The sequence below is a fragment of the Trematomus bernacchii genome, unplaced genomic scaffold (assembly GCF_902827165.1).
Source record: "Trematomus bernacchii unplaced genomic scaffold, fTreBer1.1, whole genome shotgun sequence".
Lineage (NCBI taxonomy): Eukaryota > Metazoa > Chordata > Actinopteri > Perciformes > Nototheniidae > Trematomus > Trematomus bernacchii.
In genome coordinates this window covers 1,703,215-1,730,253 of record NW_022987656.1, presented here as the reverse complement: position 1 = coordinate 1,730,253, position 27,039 = coordinate 1,703,215, and positions in this window count along the sequence as shown.

Genomic DNA, 27,039 nt, shown 5'->3' with positions numbered 1-27,039 from the left:
TCATGCAGTTATTGTTAACACAAGCAACTATGCCCGGGTGTATAAACTATTTGTATTTTCAATCACCCCACAACAGGTGTCAGGTATTAGTTTATCACAGACACCAGGGAGCACTCTGATCGTGACAATCTCTTCCTGTGGTGAAGTCCCAACGTCTGGCATCCAACCAAACAGCTGTGGCTTAATATTGTGTCAAACTGTGTATATTAATGGTTTCATGTCATTTTAATTTGGATGTCAATCCCTAGACATGCTTTCGGTTGGAGCTCTCTATCTTATCTCATCTCAATCTTAGATATTTTATGGAAAATATTCTCAGATGTGAAACTATTATTGAGAGTTGCTTCAGGATTTTCAAAAGAGGCTCCAAAGACTGCACGGTGCCTTCACATCGCATTGAGATTGATACCATAAACAAAGCACACATCCCATTTCCCATCTTTCCCTCTAAATGCAATAAAGCGAAGCTATTGTTTTTCCTCAAGGGCGTCCTTCAACTTGCCATGTGTCATACATATAACTTCTGTTACACATTATAAAACTCTTCCACCCACACTTAAGGTTTCTTTGGGTTTATTCAGGTCTCGTTATTCTCCTGCCATCAACGTTTACCCTCAGTCAGCGTTTCTAAAACGGTGACAATGACTGGCCTCTGTCCTCACACAGGTTCCTCATTGATGCCCCGATCAGAGCTCGGAGCCCGTCACAGGCGAGTGACCGGGATCCATCAGCTCTCTCCTCACCGTGTACTGCTCTGTCATTCCACACATCTCTCTTTCCCACTCTATATAGCTATATATCTTACGCACATCTCTTCAATGTCTTTCTATCCATGAAATACCCAGGATTCTGTGCTGCTGTACACCCGCAGTGGTGTAATCCAGCACAGGTTACATCAGCACTGCAATCAATCACGCAGCCTGACCCGCTGCCTCTCACTCTCCTGAAGAGTGAGTGAAGCCTGAGCCGTCAGCTTACTGCCATTCACTGAAACCCCTACAGAAACCCAAGTTCTGCCAGGCACCAGCCTAGGACCATTTATTTTGTGAACTGCAGGGATTACTAATGTTTAGCAATTTCTTTTCCCAGCTAAACCTTAGCTAAGCCTAAAAAAGTGACTCTCAAATGTGAATGTTGATGAAAAACAATGTGGGCTGATAACGCCCTAGATAAGCAAATGTTCTATTTTATATTTGCATCTTCAATTGTCTAGTCAATCAATGCAGAGCAGTAGGATTCCACAAACAAACACAATGACACCACGATGATCAGTTATCATGTTGCATGAGCCAATGTAAGTTTCTTTTTGCTAGGTTGCTGCATTATTGATGAGAGAAGCTGACTGTTTAAACCAAAAACGAACAGCTTTGTAACTGAGTCTGAATGGAGACATTATTAGACTCTGAATGTTTATTTTTAACAGAAATAATGCATAAAATCATAGGGTTCATACAGTGTGTGCAATGAGAAATAAAAGTGGATACGGCTTTCATTGAACATAATAGCACCCAGCTGCTCATGAATGAAGTGATGCTGCAGGCCTTGGTAAGGTTGATATTTTTCTATGTTACATAAATGTGCTGACACGAGATGAAACGAGTCACAGTGTTCAAATGTCACTGCTGGGTGAGACTGGTTGGTTGTTTTGCAACAGCTCATTAGGCAAAACTGTGCTCTGAGTAAAAATCAAGAGCAAGTAAATATCTGTTGATGATTGTATATGCAGCTTGAAATGGAGTTATCATTTTCTATGAAGCCCTCTTCTGAACTGAAATCTAACCATACTTGTAATTTGTGATAATTAGCTTAAAGCACCGTATAATTAAAGGTAGAAGCGCGTGTAAATAAATAATGATGTATAGAACTCAAACTGTAGGGTAATAGTTGTGCAACACCACTGAGAATTACACGTGAAAATTACACTTTTTCTTTTTCATTATGTACAATTTGTCAACGTTACCAGCTCTTTCACTACTTTTATATGTTCAATTTTTAAATTAGGCTACTTTATTTTTTACCATTGTATACTTTAGTCTTTACTTATTTGTCTATATTCTTAAAAATGTGTGCTTAACCTTTTATTTAATATGCCAGACTATTCTTTCTACTTTTGCCTTTTATCTGTACATTGCTGCTGTGACGCTGTAAATGTCCCTACTGTGGGGAAAGAAAAGGCTCTCTGATTTTGATTTATAACAAACATCTTTACACATTTTAAAGAATTTATAATTAGATTTAAAGCTGCATTTTTGTATTTGTTTTTTGTCACTCCAAAACCCAGAGATAATCACTTTCATATGGCATAAAACAGTGAATAACAGGACATCTCCATATTTTAGAGGCTTTAAACAGCATTTTCTGAGGTTTGTCATGATAAATTACTTTTACTATTAAAATAGTTGGCATTATTATTATACTAACTAATCGATTAGTTGAATAATCATTGCAGCTGTAGCGCCAGACTGTTTGACATCCCTTACTAGCGTGGCAACAGTCTCACAGACCTCTTTATGTGATGCCTACATACTTGACAATGTAATTATGTTAATTGTAGCGGCAAAAGTTAAGTTCTCTCATACTCTTCGAGTGGTCTCTGTCATCTACATAAAATATGTTGCAGGGTACACAATTAGGAGTTCATTCAAACCCAAAATCAATTTGAATAATGGGAAACATGCTTCAGGGAGCACTTGTTACTGTTAAGCTTTGAGCCTGTTTTTCAGGTCTCAGGCTCGAAAATGACATTCCCAGAACAAATGACCATATATTCCCTTCTAAAAGGGGTAGATTAATAATATTTTCTCTCAAAGCAAGCTAGGTTACATCTGTGAGTTGGATGTAGAAGTGTCAGAATCAATATAGATGTTTTTATTTTAAAGTAAATTCAGATTGAACATAGTAAAACATTTTAAATTATAGTGTTCGTCCCAAAAAAATTACTTATAGTGAAAACCACCCTTGAATGATGGTATAGTAGACTAAAAGCTTTAGGAATCCAAACTATAACATATAATAAGTACCCTGTATCAAGATTTATGAAAAACAAGTGACATTTTACCTTTTTAGAGAGGTTTAGCAAAAAAAAAAACACTTCTGGGGTCATTTGGGTGCATTTTCCATATCTCTGGCCCCCCTCGTTTGATTTTGATGATTGACATCTCTTTTTAACCGTTAGAGCCAATAAAATCGAGGGGAAGTTCCTAAAATCCATCTAAACATTACCCATTGGTGAATGAGTGCTGCGCAGCCAGAATGCCCAAAACCGGAAGCTGCGATACACTCTGGTGGCTATCATTAGCAGCTACAGTAATATGAAATCTCCGTTTTTGACATAAAATTGGAATTATGGATTGTCAGTAATCATTTCAAAGTGACAGACACATTGGATTAACCTATGGATTAACCTTCAGCAGCGTTTTTATCGTTTTAATGCCATTGAACACGACTTTTGATCAGAATAACAGCTAAGGTGAGACGATCTCCCGTAAAAGCTCCGTAAAGCTACGTGTTGTGATGTCTGTGTTTGCTTCCCCTGTCGCGAGTTCTGATCGCTCAGTGATGATACCAATACCTATAGAATCTGTGGAATCTCAGCTTTAACCCGATATCTTGTATGTGCAGTTACGATATGTAATAAGGGTATTCTTACCTTGAGTTCTGTGCTAAGTGCGTTAGCATTTTTTCGCTCAGGGCTCATTTAGACGCTTCTTGTGAGACTTGTGCTTTGTCTCGGTAAAAATGGTTCATATCTTCAGTTAGCTGACCAAAAAGTTTTAGATTCAGCATTCAGGATCAATATCTGGCCCTCACCTCTCTTGATCACAGTGCTCTTCGAAGCTGATTAACAACAAATACAATGTCTGCAGTATGATGGCAACGATTTTCCACAGTGGTAGATGGATAGAAAATAAATAACGTTACCAGACTTTCATTTTTCTAACCCCGAAGTCCAAACCTCATGACTTCACTCTGTTACTGTGGCCACTCAGGGTGATTTAATAATGCTGGAATTGTGCTGCTTTACCCAGTATGTTCCAGCTACAGGTGGGGGTGGTGCAAGAAAAGGGTACGATGAGTACTGTAAGTACTAGTCCCCTCATGAACTTACCTTAACACAGAAAATACAAGGCCTTCAAAATCCTTTATATCAAATTAGAGAGCACTCAGGAAGGAGCTTTTAAAAGATTTTCCACAGATTTTCCGGTCTGCTGTATGCGCTCCGCAGTAGCCCCGCTCCGAGGCTCCGGAGAACAGTTCATGAGCGTGCTCCACTAGCTTCCCCCCGATGTTCTCGGCTACCACCACAAGTATATTTCAAATCTGTGGGAAACACTATATGCTTTTCTGGTTATTACCCGTCCCCTTGTGTGTTATGTAGCTTTTTATTCATGTAAACGGTCTGCAGAGTCACAAACCCTCAAAGTACACCTTGTAGCGAGTAAAACTCTAACACAGAAAATACCTGTCTATGCTGCCCCAGAACGCCTCGTTGGAGATTTTAATTTTTCCGTGTTTTTCTTCCGGGGCCTATTGACGTCACTAAGTCCAAATGGACCAATTGGCACACAGCTATAGAACAATAGGCACACCCTCTGCCAGGGTGGACTCCCGAGCAGCTCAGGAGTCCGCCCCGCGAGGCCCCCGGAGCGTAAAGTGTGAGGTGGATTTCCCGCTGTGTTTCCCTGGATGCTGGATATAGACCTAGAGCCATGCCAGCGGGACACCGCGGTGCTCAGGCTGAGCTCCGCAACATCCCACCAACACGGCACCCAGACCCCACGCAGCATTCTCATCTGTTTGTCATTACTGGTGTCATTTTCTGGTTGCTAACATACGCCATTGTAACACATAATCACTGATGTTCAGCTGTAATGGTAGTTGACTAATCAGAACAAAGTGGGCGAGCTGACCAATCAGAGCACAGTGGGCTCATAGGGGGGGGGCAGGACAGAGAGTGAATACACATACTATACAGAGATGCTGTATGAGAAACCAATGTGATTTTGGAACATTGAACAATGTAAATCTATTCCAGTATAACTCAACAATGGAATCATCACTCATCGTGCTATGTATATCTGTGGAGTGATGAGGCCCGAGCCTAGACGCCAAACTCAACTATATGCTGCTTCTAATAAACATGCTAAGGAAACATGTGAGTTGTCTGACTGAAATGGGGCGAAGCCTGTGAGCTAGTTCAGGCAGTCAACTCGAGCACTTATGCTGCATTCATACATAACGCCCCTTGCCACTCTACAACCAACCAAACAGAGTCTCCTTAATATGCCGCTCTATTGAACTGCTGCTATTGCTGCAGCTACTTCCACGTCGCTGCTGCTTGCCTGCCCCACCACCACCCCAGCTTCCACCTGTAGCACTTTGAATTGTCGCGTACAGAAAAGTGCTATATAAATAAACTTGCCTTGCCTTGTAGGCTCTGGCGGTTAGTTATTTATTCATCACTCATCGTGCTATGTATATCTGTGGAGTGATGAGGCCCGAGCCTAGACGTCAAACTCAACTATGCTGCTTCTAATAAACATGTTAAAGAAACACGTGAGTTGTCTGACTGAAATGTCAGTTTTAGCGGAAATTCAAAGTAAAGGTGTCATTTTAAGAAGTAAAGAGAGGGAAATAGAAGAAGGAGAAGGGTGCACCCGATTCTTCTTTAAAAAAAATATATAGATAAAGGGGGGGGCATTTTTAGGCTGAAAACTGAAAATGGGTCCACAGCTGAAACGACATTGGAAATAATAGAAACTGTTGAGACATTTTATAGTGAACTCTATAGAAAAAAAACTGTGAATGAGGAAATAATGACAGAAGTTTGACTTTTTATCAAAAAACAGTGGAGGAAAAGTTTATCTTAACCCAAGATTTGAAAAGTGTGACAGTCATTATATAATGTGACATATTTTGCTTAATATTTGGAGTACAAAAACAATCCTGACATCATTAGAAAGCTAGGAATCTCCTCTTTCCAACAGTGTATACAACTCAAAATGTGTCTTCGGGTCAATGCGACTGATTTCGATGGAGCAGGTCACAAATGGTCTAAATTAAACTACTGACTGTCAAAATTAGATTTCACCTAAGAGAATTATTTGTGGGTTAAAGTTGAGTTAAGTTGAGAAATGGATCTTCCAGGTGGGCTAAGCCTGTGTATGGAATTGTCTGACTCAAGATTATTCTTACAAGCAAGAGAAATAAACAATATTTGATGCTTGTACAACACAGTCCTTTACATTTCTTACGACAAATGAGCCTTCTGTTTAGAAAAGTTAAGCATAATCTTACTTAAGACTTTGTGAGAGCAATAGGATCAAGATGTGTTGTAATCACAGCCTCAACTTGACCAGAGTTATCTTTTCACACAGTGACACACAGCACCTCAGCTCACACAGCAGTTCCTGTGAGTCTCAGGTGAGGGAATACAGCTGGAACATGTTAACAATGGTTGAAATCAAAGGACCATTTGTCCTCATACACCATTAACAATATTCAGTGAGGGTTATGAGTCACATTCATACCTCTGAGAATCATGTTGAAACATGCACTGCACACTGCCAAAGGTCACTAGCGTTTAAGTCATCACATCGGAAATTCACTCAGCGTTATGTTGTTGAATATATCCATGGTAATCGCCTTGCTGGAGGAGACATGTCTATACAATTCTTGAAAAGTAGTACAATATACAAATTGAATTCTGTACTAAGATTTTCTTCCATGTGTTCACCATTTAAACTTCCAAGAACCTTATCAGATCATTCAAAATCAACTCTGCTTCCTGTGAAATACATAGTTCTGGTAATTCTGCCTTGCAGGGACAATCTTAGATTCAGCGTAACATTTAGAGTTATCCCTTTGAGTTTCCCCAGCGATCATTCAGAGTGATAAAGACATGTCTCATGAAGAACAGAAGGTCAACTTTGATGTGGGGAAGGCACAATCTGCAAAGATCCCTCCGTCAGTGATATGCACTGATAAATACAGTATAAGCGTGAAAATCTCCTGGAGCAGTTTCACTGATGGAACGCCAGTCAAGAATGATGTGTTACTCCCGCTGTGTCAGTCTGACTTTCCATCAAATGCACTTAGGCTGAATATAAGACTGGGGAATGAACACTACTACAGGTTCTATATAATACAAAAGAGAAAGCAGATTATTTACTCAGGGGATCGGTCTTTGTTGCCCAAAAAACTAAGTATGATTAAAGCTAGATCAAATTGTTTCCGTTACCTATTGTGAATTTTTAGATGAATCTGGCAGTTCTTTTATTAGTCAGTTGTGTATCTGTGTGTTAAATGCTGTATTAAACTCTGTGTTCAAACATTTAGTTTTCTTTCATTTTAGTTATTATTGTTTTGTTAGATAGAACTTCACTATAATGTAAATAATTATACTTAACATGCGAGACATCACATTCATGTTTGATTTAAATTGATGTAGTTTGACCTCTTGTGTCTGCTAATGAACTTCTTCCTATAATTTATACTTCATATGAAATAAACATTAAAATGACCTGCTGTTGAATTCCTGATTCACTAAGACAGTTTTACTTTCTGCTCATATCAGCTGTTTCAGATTTTATTTGCAAAACAAATGGTCTTTCTAGTCATACTTGTGTCTGATTTGCAGCCTTAAGGCATATTGAAAATGTTGCTGATGGCCAATGCTAAACCTATAACCATGATCATTTGTATGAAGGATAACAATGCGCGTGTGTGTATAACCATGAATGTATTTAATGAAAGGACAGCAGCTGTGTGGATGTTGAACGCATCAGATTTGAATCAGTGGGAAACCTATATGGCTATTGGTCTCACAGATGCTACAGCTTAATATTTCACTTCACATTTTTTGTGAGAATGCATTAGCAAAGGCTTCCATACGACTGGGCATGTACAACAGTCCAGCAGCAAATATTTCCATATGCGGCCTCATGATGCAGACACTATGGATGAACTGTATTTCAGTTTAAAGATTTAAAGTTAACTAGCAAAAGTGCTTATGGCAGCTTGACCTTTTCTATCAGATTAAAGCTTGAAACAGTTTCACCTCTGATGATCCCAGGCATGCCTCGCTGCCTGAATACTGATCAAGCTTCAAAAGAACATTTCATGAGTTACAAAAACATCCGCCAAGGGAGGCATCCAGTTTCCATATAATGCTCAGAGGAAAGATTCATCTGCTTCGCTGAAGCACTGTGCAAGAAAACAAAGCAATGACAGAAAGAGGGGGAGGAGGGACTGAGCAGCAGGAATGAACTCGGTTGGTGTAAAGGAGGATAGAGGAGCTGTGGGCTTGTGCTTGTGGCATCCTGTGGCTCTTTGAAATGAGTCTATCACCAGGAAAAGAAACATGCATCTTCATAGAGTTCTAGCCGCTGCAAAGGTTTGAACAATTAGGGAGAACTTTGTTCAGCGAGCCCCGACAACTGATTCAGGATCAATGGTCAAGATGCAGGGAGCAGCGCTGCTTTGAAATAGTCAGTGTGTTAGGAGGACTTAAGCAAGAGGACTGTAAAGCCCCTTTCACACCGCAGCCATTACATGATCTAGAAATGACAAAGAGGAGCTGTACATATTAGTCCAAATGCCAGAAACATTCAGATCAAACTTGAAATAGACTTAAACCCTGCTAGTTTAGTGTACTGTCAAACTGAGCCTGAGGGTGAACAGAACTACATTTCAAAGACAGTAAGCACGTTTATTGATGATGTTTTGAACAGGGCTGGTGTTAGAACCAAAGAAAAAGAAAACTTTTATTTGGAAGAAGAACATTCATTCACAAGGGAGACGATTTTGAGAAATTCTGTCTGTATGGTCCAACACCTTAATCGTCACAATTCCGGTTATGGCAAGAAACCTGGTTGCTCATGGCCAAATTACAAAAAGGATTAGTGACTGCTGTGTGATGGGTTTCATGTCCTGCCTTCTGCCAGCTCCTCCCAGGCGCTTCCCCTCGCCTGACCAGCAGGAGAGGACACTACTCATAATGGTGAAAGAGAAGCTACAGACAATGTAAGGACCTTATTCTACAGAGTGTGAATGAGAACGTTTGATAAGACAGTAGGCCATTATTGACTCAAGGACAGAGGGACTGCTTACTAGGAGTTCAAAGGTAACACACGTAAACATCTTTCTCAGCGAGAAGGAAAGAATGCAACAAAGACCTGCAAGGCCCAAGGCCCTACAAACAAAAATAAAAATATATAAGGTAAAACATGAAACTGTCGAAAGTACCCAGCAATAGACGGTTAAACACAACATGTTTTTTCTACACACTAGTTCTTTTCTAAAAGTTTGTAAAGACAAAGTTACTGATGAATGAATCAGGCCTGAAGCAGGTAAGTGAACGGTGCATCATTTGGGATCCCAAAGGAATCTCCAGACTCACTGGACTACACAAATGAACTGTGAAAGGTCTCCTGGCTTGAGTAATGGTTGAGAAAGGAAGATTCAGATTCCCCTGCCGGGGTCTGGCGGCTGAGGCTTTGGGCGGACCGGGCCTGTCGGCTCCTAATGATGAAAAAGGTGGCAGGTGTGTGTGGGCAAATTGCACATGATGAGGTTCCCGTCTCTTGAAACGTCACCGTCAGAGGAAAAACATCCCGGTAATGTAATTGAGGCAGCCACAAAGACAACTGACAAAAAACAGTATTTACCGCGCAAGTCATTACGTGTCAGAGGCTGCAGAAGGGTCCATTTATCTTGCGCTATAGCACCTTGCACTGAAATGTAGACTCCTGCTGCTTCAAATCAACTTAATCTAGTTTAAGATCCTATGATTGCAGACAAAGCTGGTTATTCCACTGTGTTTATTCCTGTCTGCCAAATGGGATAAAGGAGAGGCTTTCTGTGAAGCTGCACCATGGATTCACATTGATTCACACCCCGACCTGATGTTAACAAATACAAAAAAGTATTTGCTTGAGTTCAAGCTCCTTCTTAAGGATTTATCCTGCAAGCCTGGGGCACAGTGTGTTTTGAGACAAGTCCTTTCAGAGGTAGTGCGCGTCCAACAGCCAAAAGGTAAGCACCAGTGTGGCTAAGGTACTTTAAAAGACGTGAGCAGGTGAATTTGTGATGAAAATATGTTTCTAGAGGTTTGCCATTTTTACAACCTCAAGGACCTGATCAACTCCTTGTATTTCTCTTAGGGAGGTAATGAGTCTGAATACATGCTACGCCTTGATCGGATTGTTGACATCCAGCTGGAGCCATCTTGATCTTCTTCTTATATTTAGACACATGATATTTTCTAGCATTTGGACTGTTGATGTTATAAATGTATTATCTTTTTTTAATTTACAGACGACACCTACTGCACGTCTATCTGTCCTGGGAGAGGGATTTCTTCTCTGTTGCTCTGCCCGAGGTTTCTTCCATTTTTCTAACAGGGTTTCTTTGGGAGTTTTTCCTTGTCCCATGTGAGGGTCTAAGGACCGAGGGTGTTCTGGACGATCTGTAAAGCCCCCTGAGACAAATAAAACGTTTTTGTTTTATGCGCTGTAATGCTTTTAAACAAACATTGATATGAGCCCCGCTGACAACCTGGCTGTCAGAAAAACCATAAGAATACGTTCGTAAGTAAAACCAGCTGTTTCCGAGGAGAAGTTGTCAGGTAACAGCGCTCGCTAAACAAGCACAAAGAAAAAATAGAGTTGAGAATTGGCAGTGGGTTATGTTTTCTGATTTAACAATGTGAATGTGTTGCTGTTTTTCTTCCAGACATTTCCCTGTTGTTATCAGGAGGAATTCATGTGATAAATTGCGCTATCAAAGGAGTTGCCATGCTTTCATCTTCTCTAAAATAGGCCCCTGGGGCTGAGAGGTGATAGAGGGTTAACAAGAATACAGAGGGGAGGTCTGCAAGTGTGCATAGTGGGGGTGCATAATTGTGTCAAAGAGGGCATAGAGTGTAGAAAATACAGCAATAAAGTAGAAAGCTTATAAAGGCCACATGGGAATATGCAGCAGCATGGTTCTTCCTACAACAAGTGCCTCTTATCATTGCTTTTACAAACTATTTATATTGCCTATTACTCTAGAAACACAGAAATAAGCCACTGGGTTCATCAAAAACAAAATAGATGTTGTTCAACAGACCTATTCAATCCATAATCCTCAAAGACTCATTCTCCTGCTTGTACAAACACATCCCCTCTGGTGAACGGTTAATAAGAGGGTTCACCCATTTCACAGGATCTTTCTTTATTCCCTGACCCAGGCAAAGATAGAAATAGTGGCTGATTATTTGTTAGGTTGATGAAACAGCAGTGTCAAATCGGTGCTTCCCCACAGGATTCTGGAGCGTGGCTTGCTTACTCTGGAAGAACATTTAAGGTTGAATGCATCAACCTGGTTCAGCTACACTAGAGGTGGATTCTTGCCATACATGACTACATGGAAATGTATCGTGTAAAGCTTTAACTTCTGTCTTTGTGTCCAAACCAAATATGGACTAATCAGCATCTTGCTTGCATTTACGTTTTTTTGTTTCGATGCAACAGGTAGATGCTATTGTTTATTCGAAACAACAATGGCAGCTCATAAAGAGGTAGCTAGATGCTCCAATATCATCAGTAAATGAGAATTCCTCAATACAAACAAAAGAATAGCAATGGAGGCTTTTTTTTATGAACAATATGTTTTTGCTGTTCTGAGTTTGATTGACAGATGGTTCATCCAATCCTCTACCAAGTATTTCTATTTGAAGTGAAGGCCTTGCACACATTTTAATTTTAACTTCTAATCTTTGTTTTATTTTCTCTTTTTTTAACAATTTAGTTCAACTTCTGCTGTTTATATGAATATCTTTATTTGATCTTTTTTATTGCACATTCTTACTTTAACTATACATTATTAGAAACATTATTATTTTTTGTTTATCTTTTATTTTATTTCTGTTTAAAATAGAGCAACTGTCACAAAACTCAATTTCCCCAAGGGATGAATAAAGTATTGTGATTCATGATTTCTTATACAGTTTCCAATGACTGATCGTTGAATTTACTTTGCAAATAAAAAATACGATTGCACAAAAGAAACAAACAGAGTGTAGATTATTTTTCGCTCCATAGCAGGGAACCACCAGATTCTAGTTTATGCTTGTGGCCTTGAAGTCTTGCTCACCATCAGTCTAGGCACATCATTCAATATACAGTTTGGTTTTATTAAGCCATCAACATCAAAGAAAAACAATAGTGGGATTTATGATGTAACGGTTCTTATGAACCCATGCTGGAGGGTGTCGTGATAAATGAGCGCTTGGCTCTGAAAGCTGCTGTAATTATTGGGAAACTACACGGAGGCCGAAAGTTCTCTGTTTGTTGACGTGAAGGGGAAATACTCATGTGAAGGTGAGGGTCTTGTTAGACTGGCTGTTATGCTACTGGAGCATAATCAAACAAGATATCACACAAAAGACAGGAGGTAAGAAATTGGACATTTCTCCATTGTCTTCTTATTTGCAAATTGTCACTTATCATGAAAAGACAAGGACGTTTTTAAGTGTCTAGCAAGATATAATTCAGACATGACTTTTGTTGGTCCAAGCTTTTAATATTTTGATAATTTATCATTATTAAATTGTGCTAATAGGGTGGTGCAGTGACGAGTCCTAAAACCCGGAAGTGAGTTAGCATTTGACCACTTCCGGTTCCCTCGTCTCAGAGCCTATGGAAAATAGCTCTAAATAAGGTCTGTGGTTGACACAAATTTAAGAGACGGATCACGTTTTGTTCTAGTTTACGTGTCTGAAAAACGATGGTTGTTAACAAGTGGCTGAATAGGACTACAGAAGTTGTCGAGGACGTTGTACGTCATTACGCCGAACACGTAAACACTCCCGCTAAGTTTGTTTGCCGCTGTTCTGCTTGAAAGCAAGTACCGGCGCTCTTCAACTTGTACAAGCTTCAACTTGTACAATTTTGATCTGTATTTTTGAATAGCTATCTTAAGTTGGCGTGACGTTGAAGTCGTGCGACCCTGCTGTAGTTTGTTTATAGCATAACGTTAGCAAGTAGACATGTGGATATTATCCGGCTGAACAAAACGTGCATTTATCAAACAGGTTTGTTTTCCACAGACCTTATTTCGAGCTATTTTCCAAAATCCTATGGAGAGGTCCCATTGCTTTGTCCATGCGCAGCTTACTTTCGAGTAAATACGTCATCCCTGCACCACTCTATTTAAATGTGTAAATAATCCAAAAATATTTGAATAGTACAATAGAGAAAAAGGACCCCCCTGCTCACTTGGACACAGTCTTTAAACAGAGTATTATAGTTTGGTATCCAGCATGACATAGAATACTATCTGATGGTTTTATACTAAAAAGAAGACATTTGTATCACTAAATGCAGAATTTGCATTTGAAAGACATATTTTGCACAGTAAAACACAGCGGTACGGAATAATTACAATGCCTGAACAGTTTTGAACTTCTGACGGTCGTGTTGGGTCATTTTTGCAAACACCGTAAGTTTGGCACCAACAACCTCTTCTCCTAAAATCTCCTACCAATTCCTGAAAACCTCGCCCGTACTAGCTGACGATTTAGCGGGCTCCATATGAGTTGATTGCGTGCATTGTATGCAAATTACAGTTCATTACCTTTTGTAGGTGTAAGTATGAACAGTGAATAAGAACAGCCTGCTGTGCTACAGGAAAACATGAACACACTGTGCTTTTATTTTGAAGCATGTTCAGTTATGAATGAGATCAGCTTTTGAATGATGAGCCATGCTCTAGCACTCTTAAAACACTCTGCTGTAAGGCTGCTCTCTCCTGTTTACGCTATATGATGTGCCTATTTAAATGATAGAAAAACTGTTTTCGTCCCTTAAAGACAAATTATGTAAGTTATGTTTCTATCATTTGTAATTTTTAATTTTTTTTATTGACTGGTTTCAACTGACACGTTGCCATTTGCAAAACCAGTTTGATCTCTCAGTGAAACCTTTATTTAAAAAATGATGACAATGTTCCAAAAATGATCTTCAGTCATGCGAGAAAGCTCTGAAAATGTCTTTGAGATAAATCATCCATTCACTCATTACCGTATAATAATGCCCATGTTAGCCATGTTATGCCTCTCATACAATATGCACTGTACAGCACATGTACATCATTATAAAGTGAAAAGCACACCATAAGAGAAACGCCATCAAAGCTCCACAGCATGACACCCCATTGCATCACTTCCTTCTTTGTTTCCTTCCATCTGGATTCTCTCTGAAACTAAATGTAGTTCATTTTTCGTCATGCCTCTGTTTTATTATCAGCCTGTTTGTAGCCTTTAATTAACCAGGTAAAATCCCATTGAGATCAAACGATGTCTTTTTCAAGGGAGACCTGCAAAGTTGGTTACACATGAACACAGAAAAACAACAGAAAACAAAAAGGACATCATACAACATAATTACATACTGTAAATATGCCATGGCTACCCAGCATGCATTGTTGCCAGACTTAATGCCGTTTCTGCTGCTTTCAGGTAGTCAAACCATAGCGTGTCCTGCCATGCCGAAGAAGAGTTAAAGAATGCTCTGCGATGATTGAGGCGAATTCTTGTAATGAAGCACTGATGAGCAGCTGGATATTTTTTCATGCGCTATTAATTACCAGAGACCTATTATATATCAGGGCTTCGTCTAATTGCCGATTTCAAGTAGTCATTTAAATAGCTGCAATTGTAAAACTCTCCAACTGTATTAAACACTTTGGGGCGAAGGGAATACGGATAGTGTTTTATACAGTATCCTAAATCTGAGAAGAACCATATAAATGTGATGTTTTCACTAATTATGGCCATGTCAGTTTGCTTGTAGACGCAGCGCCAAATCAAGCAATTACGTAAGTGTGTGGGAAGATGTTTAAGCAGCTTATCGCGGTGACATTGTAGAATAACTAAACAGGTATTATTATTCTAAAAATAATTGTTTCTTGTGCATAAACAACTAGGTTAAACAGAAAAAAAGGTCACATCTGTCTAATAGATCCAAGGCAGCCACGCGAGAGCTTCCAAGTAAACACAACGTCTGCCAATGCTTTAACCACAAAGCCAAGAACTACAAGACTACCACCCCAATTCCCCATGCAAAGATGCTTTGGTTTGCTGTATGATAAACAACCCCAACAGCCTTAGGGCATGCTGACACAAACAACCTTATGCTTTAAAGACAAAGAAAAAGAGAAGAACAATACAAGAGGAAGTTTGAAGTGCAATAGACTTATCAATTACCATTTCTAATTAAACATGGTTTCATTATGTACTGTTAAGGGAATTATTTATTGGAAGTTAGACGCTGGCACTAATTGCATCCCTTTGTTTGTATCCCTGACCCTGGTCAAATAAAGCAATTTAAAGTGAAACAATACAAAGAGAGGTTATTATTATACAATTATATATAGAGATGCTTGCGTGTTAATGTGATTCATTCAAAGCGTTCAACGGCAAGGTGTTTAAGGCATTATGGATAATAAGCTTAAAGATAAGACTTACTGCTGGTTTATTTAAGGTTGAGAGAAAAAGCTCGGAAATCTTAGAGGTTGAGTTTTCTGAACTTTGTTTTGATCTCGTGATCACTAGCAGCTCTGAACCGTTTCATGAGCACAAGTCCCCATTGAGATTTTTCACTGTGAAATATTTAAACAGGATGTACTTTCAGAGTGTATGCCCCAGCCATATTCTTCTCTTGTATGTTTGTACAGTGTGTCATGTTGCCTACATGGCTTAGGAGGCAATGAGAGACCCTTGGGAGAAACATGCTTTCTGTTGTCCGGTGGCATCATTTTCAGGAGAAATTGCCCCATGTTTGCTTTTTTAGCAAAGCAAGACCATCATAGATTGAATGGGAAAATGCATGGGAGTGCCATATCAATGGGCTTTTTTTTAATGTTTTTAGAAGAAAACAACACATGTCTTTTTTGTAGTGTCAGTGATTTTAACAACTTGAAACTTATTAAGAAACTCTAGTCCAAATACTACTTCCAAACTTGTTTGATAGGTCCTGGCTTTCAAAGGTCTGCACTATTGCAGTGCCAATCATATTTATAAAACTTTGATCATTACTAACCCAAATGCCATTTACCTCCATGTATTAGAGGCTTTGAGGTGGATATAATGTCACTTTGACACATATTTCTTTAAAGCTTAACTCAAGGTTAAATTCCCAAATTCTTGACATCTGACATCAAAGATGATTCCTTAAGCTACACATGAAACAGAATCTACTAAAAGTAAGGAAATATATGACACTGACTGTACCACAGCTCATCCCTTCTATCGTCTTCCTATAATGTCGTCCACAATGAAAGAGCTCACTGTCAATGAATGTAACCAAATGATCTAAATAACATCCATTCTCTTTCTGTGAGAGACTGTGAGATGCCTTGTACACACTAACTGGGGCATTTCATTAACATGCTGAAAGAAGAACTACTTCATGCTCAGATAATAATTAGTTATCACTTTGATCCATTTGTACAGATCTAATCCGGCGCAGAAATGAATGACGCCCTCCTGGAAGGGTGGCGGTGTCTATCTCCCATAATAACCTAAGAGGCTGGAATATCAGATTAGATCACTCTTTGATCCCTTCACTTTGTTCAAAATCAGATGGGTAGAAACTGAGCAGTGCAGATTTGCAGAAGTGCAGAATTAGTTTCATCAAGGATGAAAACCCAATTCAGTACTGATGGAGGAACGGGAGTTGCAGCTGTTGGAAAAACAAGACTTTTACCAAGCAGGCACATATAGTGTAAAGCAGCAGTAAGGCATTTTCATTTATTTTACTTTGAAGTTAAAGAAATAAAGAATGCAGTGTTGTTTTCTTTGCCAGCAAATTAAATCTTGCCATTGCCTTGAATGCCTAAAATAATTATGATGAACAAAACAAATTAAGCATAAAGTGGATCAGTCTCTAGTTATTTGTTCAAATGTTTCGGGTAAGGCTTTTCTGTTTTGTATCCATATGTACAGTATAGGTAAGAGCGTTTGACAGTCTGAGAGTTTAAATCGCCCATTTTGGTTGACTACACTAAGTAAAAGGAAATCAAATGTATTTTTTCAACCATTGTGGAAGCTCTACAGGATATGAGATGAAAACAAAATACACAGTTGTTTAAATCGTTACCATGCAATGTCCTCCAGTACGAATGTTCATACAGCATGTCTATTTCTGGTTCTTACATGCATATGATTTTTTTAAATTAAAATTCAGTCTTTACAGGAAACAACGGTTTAGGCAACAACAGTTGTTAGTTTAATTAGTTACAGTTAGAAGAACAAAAAAAAACAAGTTGTGATACTAAGTTGTAGTCAACCTTTGGGTTGAGTAGTCCTGTATTATGGTCCCCCCACAATTTTGTGGAAAATGCATTCACATTTATTTCGTAAAAGTTACATTTAAAAACATTTTGAACAAAGACTTACAGTAAAGGATTTGTTGACCATAATACATTGAATTAGTGTCCACCAAATGTGAAGTTGATGGATACATTTTTTTATAAAAGAATATATAATAATCTGTGGGTAATAATAATAATGTTTAAACTGTGGTGCCTCATTCTATTAAGTGACCTTCTGGTTTAATATCTTGCTGCATGATACATTTGTGTCTGAATGGTGCATTCTCAACAGAGAGGCGGACTGTTGAAAATTGCTTTCCCATTGAAAAAGCATCGAGCATGCTGAGATCTCTCCGCTGATGCCCAGGCTACGCACACACATTCTCCATGCTTACACATAACCCACTCTAATGTCCTTTATGAGTTCAGACTATGGGCCCCGGTCCTTCATCATCTTGGCCAGGACCAAGCACGTACATCAGGCCCCCGCACCACTCGGCTACAGCAGAGAGCAGCCATTGCTACGTGAGTTCAACACCTTGTCGAGCAAGCTGCATCAGACCTAATCCCCTCATGTCTTCTTTCTTTCCTCTAGCAGAAATGGTGAGATTATATTTCCATCCTATGACATCCACACATTCATAATAATAGATTTATTTTGTTAGCGCTTTTACAGGTGCTCAAAGTCGCTTTACAGAGATAGTGAGAAGAAAAGAACGAACAACAAATAAATATAGTTAAAGTCATACATGCAATCATTCAGATAGTCTCATGTAAAAAAATGTTGTTCTTTGGTTGATATCATTATAATCACATGTGCTTTTACAGCTGCCATCGAGGAGCTTGCAGCATGGATGCCAGAGGCCATGTAGTGGAGGAGCGATTGAGTGCTTGGAGATAATGAACATATGTGTGAGTGCAGCTCAAGTGGCAACTGCTTGTGGGGAAGTAACCCTCAGGAAGAGATGGCCATAACGACCATCTGTTACTCTCATCAGATATGAGCTGGTGTGAGGATATCACTGGAAATATCCCCAAAGTGTGAGCAGTGACAGCTGTGCATTTAGTTCGGTCATTGGAGAGCAACAACACGTTGGGCAGATTTAGCCGAACATATTAACCTCCTGGTTCTCTTGAAAATCACAGATTCACAGACACTTTCTTCGTAGAGGTTTTGCCTACCAGGAAAAGTAACAGGCTGGGCAGGGTAATTATAGTCAACACTATTTTATTTACAAGATTTTTACAATCTGGCAACACTATTTGTGCAGAAGGTCTAGGAAAAGTCAAGGAGAAACATCATAAAAGTTTTATATTTTGTTTTCAACAAACTTTAAACGAGGCTTTCTGGGCTTTCTTTTGTTAACTGTAGGAGAAGACACAAGTTCAACGGAGAGACTTGCTCATTAGGAACAATGCTGCAGCATAAAACAAGATGAAACTCATAAATCGATGGTAATGAACTGTGCTCTATAACTTGTAGAGAAATCTGATATAGTACACAGTTTGTATTTATACAAGCATAAGCAATTAAGACAAACCTTCATGAGCAATATCAACAATATCAATCCTCACCACAACACTATTACTAAAGTTCCATTGCTTTAGTCAGATAGGGTATGACCTGATTGTCCTGCAAAGCATTATTTCTCTTGGGACCCATCCTGTAAATGCAGGTTTTGGAAAAGTGACCCCTAGTCTCTCCTGAAGCGGCCCTCTGAGGCTCCTCAATAACCAAAGTGGCATTCTAGCAGATGGTGATGCTGAATGAGGATGGTTTCAGTGGAAGTGATTATACATCTGGAATGGTCCAACAAACCTGGGGGGTCAGACTCCCTGCGGACCGCTGAGCCTTTTTCTCCAAAAGCACCAACTTAGATGATCAACCTGCCCCCCCTCTCATCCACTGTCCTGTGAACTGTAATGTCCTGTGCAATGATGAGAGCCAAACTGCCCTTCCTGAAGCGGCGTAAACAATGTTAGCGGCACCAAGGGATAGGACCACTAGAGGAGCGAGAGTTCCTTATTTCATTCACCACCCTCACTGTATATTGTGGAGTCTCAGGCTAAAGGTGGCTGGTGTTTCGGGCTGTCGCACTGTTCTCTGGCTGCCAGCCAATAGCACTGTGTTTCACAGATTGTTGCACGAAGGCTGGTTTTCCCTGCTGTGCTTCAACGCATACGGATTGATCTGCTGATTGTCTTTCCTTTGTATGCACTCATGCTGTGTATATAATGAATGAATGAATGATGAATACATGTCTGTCCTAATATTAAATGATAAATGAAAAACTGAACTGTAATTGGATGAATCAATCCTTAATTAATTATTCAAAATGGTTGATAGGAAGAAAAAAAAAGAGACATGTCAGAATCCTTAAAGGGGACACATTATGCTAATGTTCATATTTAAACTTGTCATTCAGTTCAATGTTTACCTGCTCAAAGGTTCAAATAACACATTATTCTTCTTCTCATAATGTCTGTTTGAATATACCTGTGCTTCCTGTCTGTCTAAAACGCATTGTTTGAACACCGTCTCTCTAAAAAGACTGCAAAGACTACAATCTCAAAGTTCCCTCCAGAGGGAGTTTCACTCCCCAACACTCCCCCCTGACTGAAACGCCTCCATTGGACTCCTTTGTTTACTTCCGTAATTTAATGACATCACTATGAAACTGTTGCGCTTCTATTCTATTGGCTAGCGCTCCAATGCTTTGTACGTGATAGGCCAAGGGGCGGGACATTTCTAACAGATCTCCAAGCAGTTAACCAATAGCGATAGAGCTGGCCACCTAACCAATCAGAGCAAACAGGGCTTTAGTTTTAGACAGAGGGTAAAAAGAGGTGCTGCAGAAAATAATAAGGCAGAAAATACAAATATGAACCTAAAAATGAGCATATGTCTTCTTCAGTATTCAAGGTGAAGGTACCCTTGATTGGGGGTGGTATATTCTAATGAGCATGCATGTGCCATAGGGAGGGGAGTCAAATCTGAATTTCAAATCTGATATTTCCTGACCGAAGCATCCCACAAACCACCGACCAAGTTGTCTTATGTCACAGTTTGTGGGTTGGTAGGAATTATCCAAATGTATTTGCATTTAGACCTTTTTTTATTGATATGTCCCCTTCGAATTCAAAAGCCACACATTTGTGAATGTCACTGTGATACTTTGTTATTGCGGACCTTCAAATGAGTTAATTAACTAAGAACAGAGTCAGTCGTGCAGTGAGAAATCCACTAATAATGAAGCTAATTAACATATTTGTATACTGTTTTGAGCATCTGAGAATTATTTGATCATTTATCTTTACAAAGTCTCTCTAAGGACAACTGAGGGTTATGTGATGAGTCAAAAGTGTTTGAAAATCTCTGGGTGGCTCAGATGCTGGGTCACACTGCCTCTCTGAACAGGTCAAACGTATTGAGCTATCACAGAGGCAGAGTTTAAGTTGGCCTGATAGAGCTGGAATCGTCTGGGACACATCAACAGGATCTAAAGCTTCATCACAAGGACAATTAACGTACACATTGTGAATTGATACAAAGGTTGCCTAGTTGGTTAGGTAAAAGCAGCAAAGATAATCAGAATACCTTGGTTGTAAAAAAGTGGTTAGGTTAATGAAAAGATCACGGTTTGCAACGTGTATAAAGTATATATCTCTATGAGGTCTAAGTGAAGTCGATTATGTTAGATAAATCACGTACGTAACTTAGAATCAAAAGTCAATATGTTGAAATATTAAATCGGACACAGACAGATGTTTCCTTGGTGAAAGCTCCAGCTCCATCCAGCCCAATGTCCTCTCGACATGGGTTTTGCTCAAATAGTCTCTTTTGCTTCGAAAGGTTCCTCTCTGGATGAAAAGACCCAGAAGTATTAATTGACAGCCATGCTGAGAGCATTCCAATGATCTAAAAGATAAGGATAGTGTTGTGAAATCAACAATGCGAGGTATTAAGTATAGTTGAGTGGTGCATCTTAAGCTTTTCAATTCAAAATGTTTGAATAGTGATGTGTTACACTTGTAAGTCTAGTTACGCATTTATTGCAAGTGTCATTAGTGAAAATATTTCCATTTAATCATGCAGTCGGATTCTCTTAGCACCACGGTTGTCTTTTCCTTAGTCTTGATTAATTTGCCTCACCTATTTCTTAGGCTTTGTTATCAAGGTCAAGGAAAAAATGATTAGGAAATGAGATAAGACCTGATTTTTAAAAATATATAATTGTCCAGAGCCATGGACTATTTTGCTCTTTAGACTTTCTCCTTTGCTCAGTCATAATTACTGTGACCACAAGAGTGTTCCAGATAGATTAGAGCCATCCCTCATCAGAATAGCCAATGACAACTGATAACAGCCTTTTAATGGGTTGATAACATCTGAAGGGGGTAACATTGTTCACCTCTGGGATTTGTCTAGAACCGGCCAACCATCATTCATCCATTTAGATTGTAATGCTTATCGATCTAGTAAAACGCTCACACAAAGTGCAGTTTAATATTCTAAATGACAACTTGGGAAAACAATTCAGAAAATTCACTATTCAGATATGTCTCATTTATACATTCACATCTGGTTCAATACCTGCCTGGTGACACCAAATGTCTGCAAGAAGATTTAGTGACATAACTGTAACACTTCAGTTCAACACTTGACTAATGGCTGCCGGGTCAAATGCCCAGCAGCTACAGATAAACTATTACATATTTCTAATGCAAAATGCCTTTCAGAATTCTGCACATTTAGTCAGTATCAGAAATGTGTCACTGAGTTAAACTTTTATACAAAACTTGAATATTGACAAAGTGTCCAATGTCTCTAGTCCGCAGGTTAAAGAGCAATTTGCTCTGCAGCCTGACCATTTGTTATTTGTTTTAAAACAAATATTGTTTTTAGCTAAAATAGTAGGGATAGCAACGTGTTTCAGTTCACTGCTTGGTCCAGATTTAAAAACTATTGGTTTGATTGTTATGGATGTTCCTGTTCCCCAGAGGATGAACCCTAATGAGTGATCCCATGTTTTTGCCTGCAGTGCGTTACATTGTCTTTGTAAATGTTGGATCATCTACACTTTTTTAAAGAGCCATCATCAGGTTAATATATCAGGTTAATTTTCTTTACAATAAGACTCATAAAGCCTGGTTTGGATGTACACTGCTCCTGGTACTAGGATGGGTTAAATGCAGAGGCCAAATGTCACTGTGTGTGCTGTGTGCTCTGCATGTGAGACCATGAGGGGTTCATCCCTCCCATTCTATCTATCTATTCTATTTCTTTTCCTGTGAGGAATTATGTTTGAAAGTTTGATTATCACCATTTGATTTCACTACAAGACAAGCCACGCACTTTCCTAAATCCACAATAACATCACTTTTCATCAAGCTATGGAATGATTATTTATGACTAAGGATATAACTTAAATAATTAAGATATGATTAAAACAATCTAGACTACTAACAAATAAACAATTAAACTATACTTAAGGTTACAGTAAGTCTCATTATGAGATTATATTGAGATATTTTCTTTGACAGAACAAGTCATTCTAAGCAGATATAAGCATTTTTCTCAAATCACACAGGACACTGGGCAATGGCCAGGAAGGATCAAGTGTGCAAAGGTTGTGCAGGTATTTATTACGAACAGCACCAGATGATTCCACTGACTAGTACTCTCAGTCATCCATCAACACACAGCTGCCTATCTCCTGTGCCTGTATTCATTTCTACAGAGAGTAACAAATGGCTTACCCAAACTCTAGGTCACTAGAAGCTATAACACGCCAACAGCTCTACTGTGGGATGCAAGAACACATCAAAAGAAACACGAGGATCTCCAATACAATCATTATATTAAATTGGGAATAAAAACGTCATGGTAACTGACCAGTGGCGAGCCGTGACTCTTATACCTTCGGAAATTATAAAAGTAGGGTAGACATGTGGATATTATCCGGCTGAACAAAACGTGCATTTATCTAACAGGTTCGTTTTCCACAGACCTTATTTCCAGCTATTTTCCAAAACCCTATGGAGAAATCCCATTGCTTTTTTGTCGAGGGAACCAGAGCGCAGCTTCCTTCCGTGTTTTAGTCCGCGAAAATAAAGCCCGCGAAAATAAAGCCCACCCAATTAGAGGGAAGATATGATTGGTCAATTGTACTGTCATTTGACATTACTCTCTCATTGAGTTACTATAGCGGGCCCTCTGTGAATTCACAGCAGGACAGTAACTCGCAGAGAGGGCCAGACGGGCTTCTTTCATTTAACCCTTCACATTCCAACAGAAACTGAACAGGCAGATTCGAAGGATTTATTTATTTGGAAATGTTATTTTAAATACAATTAAATCAAGTTATTTTTGGTAAAACTAAAAATATAAAAAAAAAAACGTTTTTCTTTTTATGTTTTCAAATATTATTTTTTAGAATATCTTAGGCCCTCAGAGAGGGCCTAGAGGGCCCTGACGGCTCGCCACTGTAACTGACCAAAGCTCTTGTCCTGTCTTTAAAGAACACTAACACCTTTTTCTAGCTTTTCAACCTTTTGGCTATGATGAATAAAAGAACGTCAAACATCTTATGCCAGTGGCTCTGTTTGTACAATGTTTCAAATTAATTATGTTATGACACTCAATTGCAGCATATTTAAATATGGTTATACATATTTAAAATCTGAGCTACAGCCATTTTGTTATTGCGAGGTAACACACAGAGCAATACAACACAAGCCGCCCAGGACGGCAGACAGGAAGAAGAAAGCACCATCTCCATCTCAGCACTTGCTTTGGTGCAAAATGCACATCACAGGAAAATACCTTTTGTGATTATTGGGTGCTAGGCTTTTAATATCTGGGCTTTACATTTTCCTCATGCTTTTGCCATTGGTTCAGTCTTGTCAAACAAATAAAAAAAAACTAGGCCAGTGTTGCTTTCCTCTAAATTCCACCTTCTTCTACTCTGTGAAACTTGAGCTGTCAGGAAGGCACAATGCAACTTTGGGGAAATGTGATTAGAGATTCGGGGATGAGACGGGAGGCCTATAAACACAGGGGGAAGGGTGGGAATAAAAACGTGGTACCTTATGTAACGTGTCTGCGGAGAAGAAGGTGAAGCGATAAAGAGAGTGTGCATGAGGGGGGGAGGATTGTGGAGTATGCAAGCTCAGGATGACAAGAAATAAGTCACTTGTGGATAGAGTTTATTTTCTACTAGAGCCTATGTGAGGTTGAAATGTTTTTCATTTCCCACCGGAACTACCAAAACACTACAGAGGCAGCATAATAATATCTTGTTGAGAAAATGTGTGCGTCACGGAGGAGTGCGCAATGACATAAATAGGTAGAAATATGCAGCACAATGTTTGAGATGAGGCTGTGCCATTATATGCAGTATAATCAGATTGTAGTGCAACATTTATACAATTTCTAATGTAATGTGTGTCATGACAAGATTTAGATTTCTTCAGTGTTCTTGCCCCATTTTTTGTAATCATGTCTGAGGATTCTTTTCATTTTTGTATTTTCTTTCCCCTTTCCAATTTGGAAGACAGGTTTTATCAAGGGATAGATAATAGAAGGCCTAGAGAAGGAGAACGTATCAGTCAGGGAAAATGATGCCGCTGCCTCCTTTCTCTGGAAGGAAGTATAAAAAGAGAACCATGGTGTGTGGCAAGAGTGGCAAATCTAATTTACATTTGAAACAGCAAAATAGCAAAGATGGCTACAGGGGAGCCATTGGAGGACAGAGACGGAGAATATGTAAAGAAATACAAATGTATGCCAAGATTCCCTCTTGGTCCCTGTGATTAAGCAAACAGCCAGAATTCATATAGTCCCCTTGTTTCTTTGGCTGACATAATCATTTGTAGAGTGTTCCATACAAGTTAATAATATATGCATTAAAGAGGCCCTTTTATGCTATTCATTTTTCTATATGGACCTAAAAAAAGGGCATAATATGTCTGTATAACGAAAATGTATCGCAATAAAACACTTTTTGGTTGCCTAAGATTGTAGTTTATACAAAATCGAATTTACAGGCATCTCAACTTCAGCATGTCTAATGGGTCCCTCTATATGCTGTCTGACAAAATAAATCTATAGCGATCAATTGTTCAAGTTACAGAACAATAAAGACATGTGAGTTTTGCTCTTGGGCAGAGTACACATCTGTGGATGTTAGGGTCACAGTGGCACAACACCATACGGCACATAAAGGTTCCTTCCCTGTCCTTGAGATGTAATGTAAAACACCATTGACTAAAAAGCAGAACATGTGATCTGCCTTGGTCTTTTCTCCAAATAATCTGGAGCAGTTACAGCCTTCCTCCTGGCAGCGCTCCCAGATGCAGAGCTCTGAGGATGCCATCAGTCCTGGCGCTGTGGCCACCGTGCTCCAGGAGCAGCAGGTCAGCTGTGGTGAGCACTAAGTGTAGGAGCGGAGGCGGTGTAATGGCCTGCGAGGGATGGATTCACAGCTTTGCCAATGATAGGTTATGAGTTGCCCTTTCTCTCTTAGTCTAGTTTAGGTTCACCCCACCCACAAAACATGGCTTTAAGAGACTTTAAGGGGTGGACAAGCTCCTGTTTCATAAAGAATTTTAAATGTGTGGTATTAGAAAAACAAATGGCTTCACGACAATATAAAATGCCACTTGGGTCATTGCAAAAACTATAATTACTTCCTCGCTGTTGAATGCCCTCGCCAAGTAGTCAAGTAGTAGTTTACATCCATGTCTGTCCAAAATGTCCTCTCTTCATCATTTCATCCTCTAAGACATTTGTTTGGAAATGTGATTTTTGCCATGTGAAACATTAGGGATATCCAATGCTTATATCCATATGTTCTTCAGCATAGGACCATAATATACCAAAAGTAAGGAGATAATGGCGGCACACAATTTCTTGTGGAGGCAACTTTTAAAGTGGTCCAGCAGTGGGCTGTCAATTAAACCCACCGGTGTTTTTTTCTTTTCTTTTTGATTTGTGTTCTGGACATGAATCCATACTTGAGTTGCATAGCATTTATATTGTCACTACATTATGTGTATTTGTGTTCCAAGTACAAATACAAAATGTCTGTAACTGCAGAGTGTAAGTTTAGTTTTTAACTTTTAGCCCGCAGCCAAGATCTGAAGAAATGTGCTCAAGATGTGTCTCAGTTATCAACGGAATGGGATACACAAGTCACAGTGTACTTGAGCTTTTACCAACAAATGCTCATCAGTCACTCATTGAGTCCAAGTGGACTTTTTCCAAGGTTTGAAGAAATTCCATCAAGGCTTACTTGAGAAATCGTTTTCGGAAAACTGAGGCTATTTTAGGCAACCTAAATTATGCTGTGGAAATAAATGTTTACATTAGCATTACAACTAATCAAGTTTAAAGCTACATTTGACCTCTTTTTCAAGTGTTATTTGTTTGTTTTGAGGCTTCTAGTTTTATGTGGGCGTAGATAAAACTTAGTTTAAAAGAAAATATAACTTCTTCACTTTGAAAATAAGGTATTCATTAAAGGTGGGGTAGGTAATTTTGGAGAAACCAGCTCGAGTGCGCTAGAATTTGAAAATACACAGCCGGAGAGAATCTGCCACTTCCTTACAGAGCCCCTCCTCCAACACACACGAACGCGCACATGACCAATGAGGGCACGAGATAAGTTTGTGCACAGA